The sequence below is a fragment of the Ranitomeya variabilis genome, chromosome 5, assembly GCF_051348905.1.
Source record: "Ranitomeya variabilis isolate aRanVar5 chromosome 5, aRanVar5.hap1, whole genome shotgun sequence".
NCBI classification, from domain to species: Eukaryota; Metazoa; Chordata; class Amphibia; order Anura; family Dendrobatidae; genus Ranitomeya; species Ranitomeya variabilis.
In genome coordinates, this window is record NC_135236.1 from 336,644,133 (window position 1) to 336,661,461 (window position 17,329).

Below are 17,329 nucleotides of genomic sequence, written 5' to 3' on the forward strand. Positions count from 1 at the left end.
GACGTGCAGGATTTTAATCAACCCACTGGTCTGGACGACGTTTCGGCTCAGAATGACTTGAGAAAGGCTCATTCTGAGCCGAAACGTCGCCCAGACCAGTGGGTTGATTAAAATCCTGCACGTCTAACACTGCAATGATGGAGTGCTGCCTCGTTCTTTCTAAAAAAATATATATATATAATATATATATATATATATATATCTCCATGCTCCAAGAAATATATATATCCATGTTCCAAGAAAAGCAGGTTACAGCACTCACCAATCCTTTTAGTACTTTATTCAAACGTGGTTACAATCTTCACGGCTCGGGGGTGTTTAGGAAAAAGGAGTGTGCAAGCATAGATGGCCGTTTCGCGCCTGGTATGGCGCTTCCACGGGTCACCCAGTTAACTGCATACAGTACAGACCAAAAGTTTGGACACATCTTTTCATTTAAAGATTTTTCTACAATCTACAATCTAAAATTCTACATTCACACTGAAGGCATCAAAACTATGAATTAACACATGTGGAATTATATACTTAACAAAAAAGTGTGAAACAACTGAAAATGTCTTATATTCTAGGTTCTTCAAAGTAACCACCTTTTGCTTTGATGACTGCTTTGCACACTCTTGGCATTCTCTTGATGAGCTTCAAGAGGTAGTCACCGGAAATGGTCTTCCAACAATCTTGAAGGAGTTCCCAGAGATGCTTAGCACTTGTTGTCCCTTTTGCCTTCACTCTACGGTCCAGCTCACCCCAAACCATCTCGATTGGGTTCAGGTCTGGTGACTGTGGAGGCCAGCTCATCTGGCGTAGCACCCCATCACTCTCCTTCTTGGTCAAATAGCCCTTACACAGCCTGGAGGTGTGTTTGGGGTCATTGTCCTATTGAAAAATAAATGATGGTCCAACTAAACGCAAACCGGATGGAGTAGCATGCCGCTGCAAGATGCTGTGGTAGCCATGCTGGTTCAGTATGCCTTCAATTTTGAATAAATCCCCAACAGTATCACCAGCAAAGCACCCACACACCATCACACCTCCTCCTCCATGCTTCACGGTGGGAACCAGGCATGTTGAGTCCATCCGTTCACCTTTTCTGCATCACACAAAGACACGGTGGTTGGAACCAAAGATCTCAAATTTGGACTCATCAGACCAATGCACAGATTTCCACTGGTCTAGTGTCCATTCCTTATGTTCTTTAGCCCAAACAAGTCTCTTCTGCTTGTTGCCTGTCCTTAGCAGTGGTTTCCTAGCAGCTATTTTACCATGAAGGCCTGCTGCACAAAGTCTCCTCTTAACAGTTGTTGTAGAGATATGGCTGCTGCTAGAACTCTGTGTGGCACTGACCTGGTCTCTAATCTGAGCTGCTGTTAACCTGCGATTTCTGAGGCTGGTGACTCCGATAAACTTATCCTCAGAAGCAGAGAGGACTCTTGGTCTTCCTTTCCTGGGGCAGTCCTCATGTGAGCCAGTTTCTTTGTAGCGCTTGATGGTTTTTGCCACTGCACTTGAGGACACTTTCAAAGTTTTCCCAATTTTTCGGACTGACTGACCTTCATTTCTTAAAGTAATGATGGCCACTCGTTTTTCTTTACTTAGGAATTTGTATTATGGCAAGAAAAAAGCAGCTAACAGTCTATTCAGTAGGACTATCAGCTGTTTATCCACCAGATAACACAACTGATGGCCCCAACCCCATTTATAAGGCAATAAATCCCACTTATTAAACCTGACAGGGCACACCTGTGAAGTGAAAACCATTTCCGGTGACTACCCAAACTTTTGGTCGGGTGTGTGTGTGTGTATTTTTTCCAAGAAAAGGTTTCTAACTTATTATATACAGCTCTGGCAAAAAATAAGGGATTACCACATTAAAACCCTGTTATGGGCAGCCCAATCTCCAGCCCTGAACCCCATTGAAAACCTCTGGAATGTAATCAAGAGGAAGATGGATAGTCACAAGCCATCAACAAAGAAGAACTGCTTAATTTTTTTGTGCCAGAAGCAGAGTGAAAGACTGGTGGAAAGCATGTCAAGATGCATGATACCTGTGATTAAAAATCATGGTTATACCACAAAATATTGATTTCTGAACTCTTCCTGAGTTAAAACATTAGTATTGTTGTTTCTAAATTATTATGAACTTGTTTTCTTTGCATTATTTGAGGTCTGAAAGCACTAATTTTTTTCTGTAATTTTGATCATTTCTCCTTTTCAGAAAAAAAAAATACAAAATGTATTGCTTGGAAATTCAGAGACATGTTGTCAGAAGTTTATAGAATAAATGAACAATTTACATTTTACTCAAAAATATACCTATAAAGAGAAAAATCAGACAAACTGAACATTTTGCAGTGGTCTCTTAATTTTTGCCAGAGCTGTATGTACCTCACAGATAAAAGAAAATAATTAAGCCGTTCCCCATTCATTGCACAGCGGGTACAGGCAGTGCCCCATGGACTCCATTGGCTTATTACATTATTAAAGTTGTTGCTAATTCATTCACAGTACCCGGTCCATCAGCCGTGTCAGATTGCAGAACAGGAGCCCTGAGAACCGCCTCCTACTTCCCCAACATCCGTTGCTCTTCTTTTGATTAGACAGCCTGGAGCGGCATCATTGTTGCGGCGTGATACTGAACTGGCTATGTACTGGTCAGCTTCCAACAGATATCGTAACTTTCTTCAACCATATGTAACTAAAAATAGGCAAGGACAAAGAAAACGCTGGCCCTGTTGTCACACAAATTCCTCAACTATATCACTGTTTTCCAGAGAATATGGTCTGGCTCGGGACTGGTCAGCTTCCAACAGATATCGCAACTCTTTCTTTCTTCAACCATACGTAGATAAGGTGCATCACTCACCACCGACATGTCAAAAATGATTTATCCGGTCATGAGATGGAATGCAGAGACACAAAGTTTCAGGCAACAGCTGTTTCGCATGTCCCAAGATTCTTCCTGCTCTGATCATATATAAAAAGGCTATTTAGTTTTCCTCTTCCACAACCAAATATGGATTAATGATATTAGAATTTCCATACTAGTAGTAGAAGTGCAGTATTTAGCTATTAGGACATTCTAGAATTATTACTCAACTTCCTTATTTCCCCAACACATGAACTATGTTCTAACCAGAGACATCTTGCATTCTTTCTTATTAGTCCCATCCACAAAAACACAGTCATATGTTCTACTGACATGGTTTATAAATGAAGATGCATGTCCCCATGAATCACACTAACCTAAAACGTGAAGATCAAATCCTCATTACCTCTGTAAAGCAAAAAAAAGGCAAATAAAATGTGTTTCACTTCAAATTCCTAATTTCTTCAAAGAGAACAATCTGTACATAAAGTATTAAAAAACACGGTAAGGCTATGTTCACACATTGCGTTCGACATCCTGCATTTTGCAAAAACGCAGCTCTTTGACAAAACAGTCAGGACAAAGCAAGATTTCTGAAATCTCAGACTTTTCTGGTACTGTGAAACGCAGCTTAAAATTTGCATTAAAAAAGCAGCAAAAAAAGATGCAAAAACGCAACGTGTGAACATAGCCTAAAAAGAAATGATATTGACACACAGGTAAAAGAACATTTTTAAATTAAAAATGAAAATCTCTGATGTAGTGAAGGAAAAAAAAAGTAATAAAAGTGCAAAATACAAAAAAACAAAAAACAATCACATAAAATACAGGAAAACTGATATTCACATTCCACAGTAAAGGTATATATTTTAGCGTGCATTCAGATGGCTAGTATACAGCTTTATAAGTAGTGTGCTTAGTGATAAGAACATGATTGAAAGTCCAACACGCAAAAAAGGCCAGAGGCACAGCCAGATACGTCTGTCAGTGCTTTATTGTGGGGCACAAAAGTAAAGTTTCCTAAAATACTGTTATATGCGTTTGTACTCCAAAATAAAGCATTGAAAAATGTATCTGGCTGTGCCCTGCACCCTTCTCACATTATTAGACGTCTACGGTGGAACCCACCCTCAGGTTAGCAGGATTCCACGTTTGATACAGAATAGGTAATAATGAGGTTTCCTAGCTGCTAATGTGGGAACATCTAGATCTGCTTTCTTAGCAAAAGAAAAGTATGTGTGTGTCCATGCCGCTCCATTCAATCCCAACCGCGGACAGCAGTAGTTAGTTCTATTAATCAGTAGGAATCCCAGTGCGGGTAACCCTCAACGATTAGTCTATCACCTTTCAATAGGTGATATATGTGTTTTTTGGGACAACCACTTAAAAGATAGAGATTAATAAAAAAAAATCTATTTGGTACGATATCCACCTCCTAAAGAACAGCTGACAAATGCTGTACTGCTGAATCTTCATCTGTGTCTGGTTGCCCTGTAGCCCCTCCATTCTTGATCAATGCTCGTACCACTACAGAGCACCTATTGACGACATATGCTAAGTTGTGGTTTTGGACCTCCTCCTTTCGGAAAGCTACAATTCCAAGCTTGCCCTGACATCCTCAAAATACAAATTAATGACCATCATGCTCAGCATATGGCAGCAATCACAAAACTCTTAATAACCACTTGCAATGCTACTAACACTTCTAACTTTTCCTTTTCTCGGTTCACAAATTGTAAGCCAAAATACTATCAGGCCATTCAGAGTAATAAATGCTCTTTGCATCTACTCATTACTTACAGATGAAGGTCCTGGCCAACTCACATTGTTTCAGACTGCTTTCTAAACCAGACTGTCCATTAATAACAAAATAATCCCTTTAACTATAAAGTGTTAATGCATTTCTATTACCGAACCACCATACCGCTGCACGACCAGCTCTCCCCTCACCTACTGTATCCTCATCCATCCCTTGTGGACTGTGAGCCCTCGCGGGCAGGGTCCTCTCTCCTCATGTACCAGTTGTGACTCGTTTTGGTCAAGATTATTTTATTTGTTTTTGTTATGTATATCCTCTTCCACATATAAATTGCCATGGAATAAATGGCGCTATAATAATATAATAATAATAATAATAATAATAATAATAATAATAATAATAAATGCTTACCAGTAACCGCAACCAAGCTAAAGTAACCAGTAAGTTTCACTAAAACATTTCACAGGAGACTGGTCAACATGAGGATCTCCACTTTTGGGCTAATCTCAAATGATAATGCTTTCCTGGCTACTATAAAATAGATTCTCTGTAAGGGTCAGAACATAAATTTATAAAACAGAATAAAATAGATCTACTTTTTAAAGCGCGAAGAGAAAGGATGACCGTAATCTTTAGGGTTGTCTCAACTTGTTTTCTTCAGGAGCACACTACACCTCTGCATCCTGGTTGTCAGGGGCGGTATGCTTCTGAAGATTGACATTTCAGGCTAGCAGTAAGGTCATACTGCTGGTCCGAACTCTGTGCTCTCACAAGGGTGCAACCAGTGGCAGGTTTGACTCTGCAGCTTGGGAGAAACACAGGGAGACTGAAGCTGGTCAGATCCAGTGATCCAATCACCATCAGAGCGCCACGAGCAGGATCTAAAGCATAAAGCCTGCAAGCCACGCACACTCCTAACCTAGGGATCGAGCTGCTCTGAGACCACAGGGTGGCCGGTAACCTAAACAATGAGCTATGCACTATAAAATTAAAAATCCCTCTGTTCTTGAGGGTTTTTGGTTTGTTTTTTTTATAATAAGCAGTAAGTTTCTTCTTACTTCTTTCTTTAGGAAGAAAACAGAAACTTTCCTTAGAACAAAATAAGAAGCACATCTTTTGCACAGTTTGATTATATGAAAACAAAGAAATGTAGACAAGCCAGCAACACCAAGATAAAATTACTTAAAGGGGTTGTCTAGTCTAAACCAACAAGTGTGCAGTCACACTATGTGACTGCAGACTTGTGATCCTCGCAGTGAACTGTGAGGATTCGCCGTTGTAAGCGCTGGGAATGGCAGTCACGTAACCACAAGTATGGGATGCGCACATTCCCGGCCACAATGCAACTAGACTCTTTTAGAACTCGCTAAATACACTTGCATTGAGTGCATAGGAACAGTCTAGTTGGATTGTGGCCGGGAGTATGCATATCGCATACTTGGGTGTCACGTGACTGCCGCTCCATGCGCCAACACTTGCAACTCCTCACAGCACCCAGTACATGTGTTGTGACGATTCACAAGTCTGCAGTCACAGAGAGAAATATAATGGAGATTCTATTCCAATCAGCTACTAACAATTGTCAAATATTGCAATTGTTATGGAAATGTAGACACAGGGAATGTTGCTCCAATTTACAATAATAATCCCTACATGAGCACATGACTTCAGGTTTACCCCATCTAGGAAATATAATCTATTACAATGCATTAGTGGAATAAAGCATTTCTGCTGTTAGTAGTGTCATATGTGTAAATCTTCAGATACACATACAAGACCAACTTGCATAGAAAGTCATTGACCAGGTCTCCTCACTCAGCACAAGCACAGGAAAACCATATGAACTATTCTAATCTGACTGTAAATCTGTCCATACACTGGAGATAGCTGTTGGCCATTCGCCCATTTGACTAACTACTCTTTTTCCCTACCTGGCTATAAACATGTCCACTTGGTCAATCATGCATGTTTGTTTTAATGAGGAGAACGAAAAAAAAAAACGTAAACACCCCATGGGAAGTAATGACTGGCAATGTTGAAATCTAAACTGCCCAATCCCTCTCCCCAACATCTGTCAAGGATAGTCTTGAGACCCCCGTAAATGTGGAACTTTCAGCTGCTCCAGACAATGCGGACCTTTCAACTATATTCCCAGATTAACTCTTCATGCCAGTACTGCATGGCATCAGAGAATCACCAAATTTTTGTTGTGTAATTTCCTAAAAAGAGTTTGTTTTTTCCAACCAGGTAATTACTTTGGTTTGTGGACAAGCAAGTAGAGACTCCAGCACTGCAAACCTTTAACGCTGTGCAAATTAATGGTGCAATATAAGAGAGTAAAATAAATAAAACAAATAAAGAGTACCTGTCGTTTAAGGGGATTCTCATCATTGGCAGGAGCGCTGCGCTTCCTGGGCTTCATGCTTGCGGGGGAGCGCTCCTGCTTGATGACAGTTTAGGCTAGTGGCACCGTCACGCTGGTGGCCCGAGCAGTACGCTTTCTCATGCTGCTATGTGAGCCAGATTGCCTCTGCAGCATCTGATTATTACAGTAGAAATAAAGCTGGACAAATTTGGAGAAAATGTGCCCCAGCGATCTGGTCAGCTTCAGAGCGGCACTTACAAGCTCAATTTTAAAAGAGCTGGTAATCACTACAAGTTTGGTCACCGCTGCTAGACTGCAGCAGTGGACGGTAGCCAAGGTAATGAGCAGTAAACAAAATTTAAAAAAACTCATTTCCTCATAACAATTGTTTTCATAAGGACTTTGCCACCTGAACATGAGAATATCTGTTTAGCAGAAGACCTTGCCGAGAAGCATGACCTTGTCTGCACTCAGCCCCACCACAAATGTAACGTCTTATAATGCACATGCCAGTCTAATATGTCCAGGAACAACCTGGATTCTCATGCTCTGTAACTTGTTCCTCTTCATCACTATAAGTGCGGGAACTTCCCTTCCCTGTGGGCGCCAGAAGATATTACTTTACATGCTCGGACTGGAAACCTCAGCTATGAACATATACAAACAGACAGACAGGAGAGCAGGAGCAGAGAGACAAAAACCTGTTTTCACTTGCTGTGATCTGCTGCTAGAGATGGATTCTACTTGATAACAGACAGTAAACTGTAGTTAGATAAAAGAAAAAAACTATATATCTTTGCACCGTGTTAACCAGTAGATATAATAATATTAACATTTGAGAGTCTTCAGTGATTGACTGAAAAGATGGTAATAGACCTAGATTAGATAAAAGGAAGATCACTAGTGGCTGGCACAGCTTGAATACATGTGGGGGTTCCCTAGCAACCAGGCAACCCCCACATGTACTCAGCCTGGCTAATAGCTGTAAATCATTCAGCTGAGGCAATGAAAACTTAATCTCTGAACACTAACAAATACTCGGAGATCACCCGAGCGTGCTCGGGAAAACCTGAGCAACGAGTACACTCGCTCATCACTAGTCTCCACCCCTCAAAGAAGTGAGGACTGCAAGAGTCCTCAAGACCTGTACCATCCACGATTCTTCATGGTTCATTAACATACAGTGTGCACGATTGTATGGGGCAAATGACAATTTAGACAGGGACATCCTTAGAAACCCATTACAGTCAGGAAGAACAAGGTGGAAATTTACCGACAGATAATATTGTGATAAGTTCCCTTTAAATATCTCCATATTTACTTTCACAAGTATTAGTCAGACATAAATGGATGGATAAGGCTGTGTGCTCACGCAGCGTTTTTATCTGCATCAGCTTACACATGATGGTAAAAAAAAACGCAGTGTTTGCATGCGTTTTTACAAGTGTTTGCGCTTTTTATGCGTTTCATATTTCCAGGAGGGTGTGTCTTTAATGGGCGTGTCTAAATCAGTTCCTGGACATGCGCAGTCCGAAGTACGCAAGCACATCAAACGCATGCATACGCAAAGACATGTGTACGCATGCGTTCCCATAGACAGTAATGCGTTTTTTTGCCGCATTCCTTGCGCTAACAACCACATACGTTCTAGTCGGCAAATTGACGCCTCTAAAATTACTACATGTTGCGTTTACCGCGCCAAACCGCAGATGACGAAACGACACATGCGTCGTCAAACGCGGCAAAACGCAACCGATCGCAGACACATGCGTCTCTAATGTTAAATATAGAAATACAGAACGCATGGCTTGGCACATGGACCCGTAGAAGTGCTGACTGCACGAAACGGCCGTCGTCCACCTGCACTCCCCGCTCCCTCGCTATCACCTGGAATGTGTCTAAAATAACCTGTAATATGGATTAAAGACACATTAAAGACGTTCATCACAGCAAACTGGCGAGTGCCGCCTTCTGTTCTATTTCTTTATATGGAAAATGAGATTATTTCTGCAGCATTTCTGCAATGTGGGCACATAGCCTAACAAGTAAAATAGCGAGCACTGTGCTATATTGTGATCAAGGTACAAAAATGGAGGAAATTAAGTTCTTATTTAACACGGTCATGGTATAACCACTATAGGAATAAAAAAGCAGCATATGATTTTTTTACTATCAAGTGCATTCCAAACAATTAAGAAGCTTAAAGGGAATCTGTCAGCAGGATTTCCCATCCCAAACTATTTATAAGTGCATGTAGCTCTTTGAAAGACTAGTTCAGTAATACCTTGACCTGGCCAGTTAGCTCCTCCGTTACTGAGAAATCAGCACTTAATTTTGATATGCAAATGAGGCTCAACAATTATTTGTAGATCTAAAGTCCAGCTGTATTCCCCGCACAGCGGCGCCTCCTCTTCCTTGACTGACAACTCCTTTGCCTGAATTCAAACAGCACAGAGGCTGTTAGTTGGGCAGGAGGAGGCGATGTGTGGTGAGAGTGACTAAGGCTTCAGATCTAACATAGCACTTCATCCTCAATTCAAACTCTGATTTCTCAGTGACAGAGAAACAAACTGGATGTGTAAAGGTATTGCTGGACTTGTCTTTGTAAGAGCTACATATACATATAAGATGTTTGGGGGGAGAAATCCTGCTGACAGATTCCCTTTAAAGAAAAGGTAAATAAAAAGAAGGCTTGATCAATGTATGTGATTAGGCACTGACATCTTCAGATATTACCATCTGAAACAGCACCAAATGCTGGCTCAAGAAGTACTGTCGTATTAAGCAGTGAAAACACACACTGACATAAGAAGTACCCCAACAAACATCCTAGTATGATACAAGATAAAAAGTTACAATAAAATAAATACCTTGTCCTTCATAGTAATCAAGGCAAACTGTAAGAACCATTGTAAACGGATTATAATTATATTACTTACTAGTCATTTACAGTGACAGATTTTTTCCCTTGAGAGTTGACTTGAGTTCAAGTTTACTTAACTTAGGCTAGTTTCACACTAGTGTTCGGCAGGGATGCGGACGAAAGCCTTCTTCCTCCGTGAAGCCCCGCCCACTGTTGTGTCTCTTCCTTCAGCTCCGCCTACTTCTGCATGCATCCTGCGTACCCGATCTCTAACATTGGGTACGCAGGCCATGCGGATGTATGTGGATGCCTCTGCATGCGTCATCTTGACGCTGTGCTGACCTGCGTCAAACGCAACATGTTGCATTTTGTTGCGGTCGGCGCAGCTTCAAAACGACGCATGCGGAAGAATGCGCATACATCTGCATGGCCTGCATATCCAATGTTAAAGATAGGGTACGCAGGACACTCCTGCTGGAGAATGAAATTTCCATCTCCAAAAAGCTTGTCGGCAAAGGAAAGCATGAAGTGCTCTAAAAATATTTTAAAAAAAAAAAGTAGTAAAAGCCAATTTATGCAACTACTATACAACACAAAAAAACTAGCATGTGGATAAAATTAAGAAAAAAACTCATCCATGTTGCTGGTACTGTAAAGCTATGTGCACACGGTGCATTTTTGATGCGTTTTCACAGCTTTTTCTTCAGTGCGGAAATGGGCAAAAAATGCTATGGAAAGCTTATGCAAGCTAATTCAATGACAATCCGAAAGTGTTGTGAACATGATCAGTAAATTTCCTTTGACTATTTGCAGTGCATTTTTTTCTTAGGAATGTCAATTCTTTGTGCAGATTTGTAGCGTTTTCCACCCATTGACTTCAGTTGAGTCAAGTCAAATCCGCAGCAAAAATGTAGGTCTAAAAATGTTTGCAGATTTGCTTAGTTTGCTTGCATTTTTACCGCTTGCTATGGTGTTTCCCACACTGTTATTTGTGTGACAGGGTGGGAAAGACCGGCGCGGTGGTTCTAATTGGCGGTAATGCTACCGCCTGTAAGACCGTCGGTCAGATCGCTGCGGGGTCATGCTGTCAGATGTCAGCGTGACCCTGCAGCGGTAACCCACTGTAAAACGCTTACTGCAGGTCAGCAGGCGTGGGATGATGAGACTACTCCTCCCATCAGCCTACGTCGGCTGCCACTGATAACAGTGATGGCAGGAGCCGCTGATGGGAGACGTAGTCTCATAAGCCGGCACCTGTGCTCACACTGTGCTGATCAGCTCCGGCTATCTCCCTTACGGCATCACTGCTGCCTGCGTGAGAAAATTCTCAGGCAGCGGTGGTGCCGTGAGAGCACCAGAGCTGATCAGCTCATGTACTCCGGTGAACTCTCTCAAGGCAGCTCAGTGATACACTGACAGGAGGTAATCGCTCCCACAGTGTATCGTGAATGTCTGAGAGCAGTCACATCAATGACTGCTCTCAAAGTCATCAGGATCGTCGTGGGATATTATACATTATCTTCTCTGCGGACAGGTGAGGAACATTGTGGTTTATTATTTTATTTTTGTTACAGGAGACGTTGGTGTCCATGAATTAGGCGTTCGGTGAGTATGGTTTAATTTAGATTCAATAAAGGAGTCTGTGTCATTATTTCAATTAAAGGACTTGATTCTGGGTGTGTTTATTTTATATTATCACAATGTTGTTAGTAATGGGGGCGTCATATTGACGCCTCTCCATTACTAACCTGTGGACTTGATGTCAATACAAAGGTGACATTAACCCCCCAACCATCACCCCACTTGCCACACCTACAGGGCAAGTGGGAAGAGCGAGGCTAAGCGCCAGATTTGGCGCATCTTATAGATGCGCGTTTTCTGGGGCGACTGAGGGATATTTTTAGCCTTGGGGTCCATTATCCATGGCCCCTTCGTAGGCTATTAATATCAGCCCGCAGCTGTCTGCCTAGCCTTTGCTTGTTAGAGTTTATAGGGGAACCCTATGTCAATTTTTTCTGGGGTCCCCCCGTAAACTAGCCAGTAAAGACTAAGCAAACCGTTGTGAGCTCAAAATAATAGCCTGGGAACCTTTATGGCTATTGGCTCTTTCCCAGAATATTAACATCACCCCCCAGCCGTCAGTTTTCCCTCTGTTGGTTACGAAAATTATGAGGGAACACACGCAAATTTTTTTTCCATCTTTTTTTCTTTTAATTTAGAGTTGTTGCATGGTTACAGGCTATGTAGGTTACTTCTGTTAATGCTTCTACATAGGGTGTGTGTGTGTGTGTGTGTGTGTGTGTGTGTGTGTGTGTGTGTGTGTGTGTGTGTGTGTGTGTGTGTGTGTGTGTGTGTGTGTGTGTGTTTACTTCCCAACTTAAGGTACCTTCACACGAAACGACTTTGTAACGATATCGCTAGCGATCCGTGACGTTGCAGCGTCCTGGCTAGCGATATCGTTTAGTTTGACACGCAGCAGCGATCAGGATCCTGCTGTGATGTCGCTGGTCGCTGAATAAAGTTCAGAACTTTATTTGGTCGTCCGATCGCCGTGTATCGTTGTGTTTGACAGCAAAAGCAACGATACCAGCGATATTTTACACTGGTAACCAGGGTAAACATCGGGTTACTAAGCGCAGGGCCGCGCTTAGTAACCCGATGTTTACCCTGGTTACCAGTGTAAAATGTAAAAAAAAACAAACAGTACATACTTACATTCGCATCCCCCGCCGTCTGCTTCCCACACTGACTGAGCGCCGCAAAGTGAAAGTGAAAGCACAGCACAGCGGTGACGTCACCGCTGTGCCCTGCTACTGCCGGCGCTCAGTCAGTCAGTACAGGAAGCGGACGCCGGGGGACGCGAATGTAAGTATGTGCTGTTTGTTTTTTTTTACATTTTACGCTGGTAACCAGGGTAAACATCGGGTTACTAAGCGCGGCCCTGCGCTTAGCAACCCGATGTTTACCCTGGTTACCCGGGGACCTCGGCATCGTTGGTCGCTGGAGAGCGGTCTGTGTGACAGCTCTCCAGCGATCAAACAGCGACGCTGCAGCGATCGGCATCGTTGTCGCTATCGCTGCAGCGTCGTTTCGTGTGAAGGTACCTTTATTAATGAGGGTGTCGGGCTGACACCTTTTCATTACTAAGCCTAGGCCTTGGTGTCAATGACTGCTGCTGACACCAAGCCCTAATCCCATTACCCTGATGCTACTGCATCAGAATGAAAAAGGTGGTGTTGACCCAATAAATTACATCACAAAACTTTTTTCAATAGCTTTATTTAGCTCAAAAAAGCCTTCATTGCTGTACAGAAACGCATGCAAAAAACAAATACAAAACAGCAGCAAAACGCGTGTTTTTGCCGTACCGTTTTTGCTGCCAAGAGATGCAGAAGCCTTGTAGAAATCTCTGCAAGCAAATACTCCACGTGTGCACATAACCTATAACATTGCAGATTTTACAAACAGAAAATCAGCTAGGAAAATGCACAATGTGTGATCCAAACGTAAAGCCCACATACACTTTAGATAGTGGGCTCGGCCAACAGCTCCTTCTCCTGATTGTTCTATACATGGAAGCGCATGCTCTGTCGACAACTCCTATGTTTCCTATGAGAGAGCTGCTACCAGACATCTCTGATGGCAGCTTATATCTGCATTAGGAAAGGATTGGCAGTCTGAAATTTGAAATTTCATATTGGCTTAACACTTATGGAAGCCTTTACAAACTCATAGCTAGGAACTACACAAGCTTATGTTGCCACATTGGTTTCTGTTCACACACATGTAAGATCCAACATCCATTGAATGATGTAAGTCTACAAGGAAGATATCCACAAAATGAACAGTAAAAATACAAGAAAAACATTATTTAGGTGCTGTCAACACTAGCAACATTGTTCCTATTTTTACAATATCTATGACATTATACTGCAGATCTGTTCCTATTTTTTACAATATCTATGACATTGTACTGCAGATCTGTTTTATTATGGATCATGTTCACTAGTGATAAGCATAAGTACATGTGGGGGTTGCCTGGTTGCTCGGGAATCCCACATGTACTTATGCTGGCTAACAGATGTAAATCATTCAGCTGTGGCAATAAAAACTAAATCTCCGAGCACTAAAAAATACTCGGAGGACCCCCGAGCGTGCTTGGGAAATCTCGAGTAACGAGCATATTCGCTCATCACTAATGTTCACTTGTAATTCCAGTGTGGACAAAGCCTTATCAAACCCCGTCAGCAATATAAGCTAAACTCTGTGCCCATACACCACAGATTTACAGACAGAACGTATATCTACTAGATAATATTATTCATGCTTTATGAACCAGGTACTATTACATTCAAGAAGGTCATTAAAAAAAATAATATATTAAAGCAAATCAGAAAAGTTTGCAATTGGAAGATTTACCAAAAAGACCAGGAAAATTCTTTTTCGATAATCAATTTGATCAAATATGTTATCACAACTCAGATTTAGAAGTCCAAGTTTCCCATTATTCATACAATGGGTTTTGGCGGACTTACAGCAATTTTCATGGCGAGAGGAACATACTCTTTCTGACCTTATTCAGAAGTTCTTTTTTTCTTATCTGTGTTTTTTGCATATAGATCATGTACCCATTATAGCCTATGGGGTCACTCACATGTCTGTTTTTCTTGCGGTAAAAAAAAGCCCAAAAAACATCCATTTTTTATGCTAGTCATGAATCCAACTTGCTAATGCAAGTCTATATGTCATTGAAAAACATTTTACAAGAGCCGTAACTCTTATTTTTCTGTCCACACAGGCATAGGAGGGCTTGTTTTTTGTAGTTGTACTTTTGAATGACAGCATTTATTTTACCCCACAGTGTACTGGGAAACAAATTCCAAGTGTGGTGAAATTGTGAAAAAAAAAAATTCTGAAATTTTTGAAAAATTGTTTTTACTGTCTACATTTTGTGGCAAAAATAACCATGCAATGATTCCCATCAATACCAAACATGTTAATTTTTTTTCATTATTATTTTAGTGGTGTAAAAAGAAAAAATCTGAAGTTTGCAAACAAAAATTTTTGAAGTTGTGTCGCCATTTTCCCAGACCCGTAACATTTTTATTTTTCGGATGATGGAGCTGTGTGACAGCTTATTTTTTTTGGGGGGGGGTGGGGGCAAGACGATGTTTTTATTGGTACCATTCTGAGATAGATGTGACTTTTGATCGCTTGTTACAGCATTTTTCGGAAAACTGTGGAGACTAAAAATACCTAATTTTGAATTTTTTCTATTTACGGTGTTTTTACATTTTGATAGATCAGACTTTTCTGAACGCGGCGATACCACATGTGTATTTTTTTTTTAACATCTTTTATTTCAATTGGGAGAAAGGCGGGCAAATTGAACTTTTAGGGTTTTTTTTATTATTCATTTTTAAAACTTTTTTTTACTTTTTACTGTTCTTATTAGGGAATTGAAGATGCAATCGTCTGATCGCTTGTGCTATGTGCAGCGCTGCCACAGTATTGCTGCATGTAGCAAAAACCACAGTCTCCTTTGAAGCCTGGGCACAGGCATGCATGCAAGTTCTTATCTCCAAAGTAAAGGATAACCCCTTTAGTTCAAAAGTGCCACTCAATACTAATGACCAATGAGTAATGCAGAGTTCACACAAATATATGATTGACTGGACCAACTCTACAAATTGAGGATGCGACCGAGTATGCAGCTCCATGTGCTTACACTACACTAATGGGTGCAGGAGCCATTAATACTAGCACTCATACTAATACTAAGGCCAGGGTCACACTAGCGAAGAATACGGACGAGTGCTATGCGAGAAAACATTGCGTAGCACTCAGACCAGTGTTAATCTATGGGGCAGCTCACATCACCGTATTTTTTCTCAGGCGTATTTAGCATGTGAGTGAAATCACAGCATGCTGCTATTGTACAAGTATATCACCCGAGACTCGCCAATGCAAGCCTATGGGTGCAAGAAAAAATTAAAAAAAAATAATAATTAAAAAAAATAAAAAAAATAGAACACCACACGGACCATCAGTGTAGCTTGCAAGAAATATGCACGTTTTCCTCATTTCAGCCCATTGAGCCATAAAATTCAATGGGGAAAAGCAGTGAGAAAAGCAAAGCCATACAGATGTCATATGGATGTCATACAGATACATAGGTGTGAGAAAATCGAATCATCGCATTGCAAACGCATTATACACGGATGATCATACGGAGAAAACTCGTGCGACTCGGCAGGGAGACTCGGACCGATTTTTCACACGTTTAGTGTGACCCCGGCCTCATACTAATACTGCAATAAAAGAACAAGATTAGTGCATGATGTAATTTTCCCACAGAAAACGCTCATGTGCGCTAGATCACAGACCAACACTGGTCAGTATGTCGCCCATTATGCACACAGACACTACATGAAACAAAACAATATTTATGTTAACTTAGACATGAAAAAACATCTATTTTATCCTACAGAACTGAAATACTGAGCAAGTCCCCATTTCTTTCCAGTAGTGTGGAGGTGGAATTATACAAATTGTGAAAATCTTTGGTCTATACTAAATTAATAAGCATCAGAGTTGAAGATTTCATAACAAGGACTGTAAAAAAATGAAAAAGGAGTGTACTTTTCAATCCCCAGTTTATAGAAACACTGAAAAATAAATATAGGAAAAGTACTAGCAACGTCATCAGAACTTTTCATTATTTTGCTCAGATTGGGAAGCCCGATCTTCCGGAGGCCGTAGCATCTAGTAATATGGCAACAAGTAGCCTTGTGGAGATAGATCCATGGAAAGCATGCATGCTAAGTCTGTTTACTAGGGTATGGCAGACGTCTTCAATGTGTCGTACTTATTAGAGAGCAGAAGGCAAACTCATTTCCAGTGCACTTATGAATATAAAAGGTGAAAGTGCTCATATTAGACACTCCAAGAAAGCGAGGGTCATATTAAAATATTAGAAGAATGCCTTCACGGCTAAGTAACGTGGAATTTGTAAAGAATAAATAGTAAATGTTTTGGACGTAAAACAAAAATATAAATACAAAATAACCATTCGGCTACAAGCAACCCCAAAGCTTCATCCATTTCATAGAAAACGTGGCTCTAGTAGAACAATTTCATTGAAGACTAGTCACTAGGAGCCGACTTAAAGCACGGGCTATTATACAGCTAAATTGGTGTGTCACTCCGAAAGGCAGAATTTCCATTTCGGAGAACGTCAACTATACTTGACGGTTATACACCAAGCGATCACGTAAGTGTGCCCACAGTAGAGAACCTGTCAGCAATGACACAAAGTATGCTGCTCTAAGGCCCAGAGTTTACATTGTAAAATAAACTAAAACAAAGCCGCCAGAATGCAACTAGGAAACAATCTCGGAAAATGACAAATTCATAAAAACGGCAACACAGAAAGGAAAGAGTTGTATGCATAATAAAGGCCAAGTGGACAACCAACCG

General features: G+C 41.1%; 1 protein-coding gene across 3 annotated transcripts in view; it reads right to left on the reverse strand.

Moving 5' to 3' along the window:
- The window catches only part of ATXN7L1 (ataxin 7 like 1), a 205,907-nt gene that overhangs the window by 185,928 nt on the left and 2,650 nt on the right, over window positions 1-17,329 (reverse strand). The gene's annotated exons all lie outside the window — the stretch shown is intronic.